We start from the raw sequence: 1,210 nt of genomic DNA, 5'->3' as shown, positions 1-1,210 counted from the left end.
CCAAAGGCAGCTACTCAGCTGCTTGTGGTTGATCCCACCATGGAGTTGATTGCCAGTCTCATCATGGGGAATAACTACCACCAGCTGCCCAGCCACTGAACCAGGCCCAGCCAAGTTGACACATGAACATAACTACCACCAATGTCCATATAAATATTTGCTGGTCTGAGAGAGCCTGGTGAAACCACTGAGTCTACTGCCCCTGGCTGCCCTTCAGGTCTGGAATAGAACCCACACCTGTGGCTTCCAGCCAAACGAAAACAGGCATATGAGTTGAACATTTACCTGAGGTAGATACACTCCTTGGAGAGAACAGTCATGGTAGAAAGAAGGGCTGCTTATGCACAGGAAGACAGCTCAGGGGGCAGGAGTGCATGGAGGGCTGGGCACAGGGAAGAGGTGACTGTCGGGAGGAAGTGAGAGGGGAACTGTTGCATTGTGGTAAATTGTAGTCAATGTCATGAGACAATGTGTATGTGAACTGCTATATGGAAAGTGAATTTGCTCTGTAAATTTTCACCCAAATCACACACACACACACACACACACACACAAAGTCCATATAAATAGAACAGTGGGCAAAGTTATGATAGCTTCTTAGCCACAGTTAACCACCCTAAGTGAGTGAGTAGTTGGACATATGAGCTCGGGACCATGGGTGCAAAGGACATCAAGCTCAACTGGCGTAACACACTACATGAAAACATTGTTCTACATCCTACTTTGTTGAGTAGTGACTGGGATCTTAAAAGCTTGCAGGCAACCATCTAGATGCAACAATGAATCTGTCCTTGTCCAAAGCAAAAAAGAATGAAGAAAACCAAAGATGCATGGAATCAATTAGTCCAAGGAACTAGTGGAACATGTGAACCTTAGCCTATAGACCATGAGATCAGAAGAGCTAGCTGGTGTTCAGCTATCCTGTCAACCACTCAGAAAGGGGTCAGAGCAGGAGGTCCTGGATAGAGGGGAGAAAAACATGGAACAAAACTCAAGATCACAAAAAAGACCAGGCTTATTGGTCTGATGTTGTTGTTGTTGTTGTTATGTGCCATCTAGTCGGACCCGACTCATAGCGACCCCTCCTTGGGTTTCTGAGGCAGTATCACCACGGCAGTAGATTGCCCCATCTTCCTTCCGAGGAGTGGCTGGTGGGTTTGAACCGCCAGCCTTCTGGTTAGCAGTCAAGTGCCTTAGCCACTATGCTACC

This window comes from Orycteropus afer, unplaced genomic scaffold (genome assembly GCF_000298275.1).
Source record: "Orycteropus afer afer isolate SDZICR_OR568_19922 unplaced genomic scaffold, OryAfe1.0 scaffold00466, whole genome shotgun sequence".
Lineage (NCBI taxonomy): Eukaryota > Metazoa > Chordata > Mammalia > Tubulidentata > Orycteropodidae > Orycteropus > Orycteropus afer.
Note: the sequence above shows the minus strand (reverse complement) of the source record.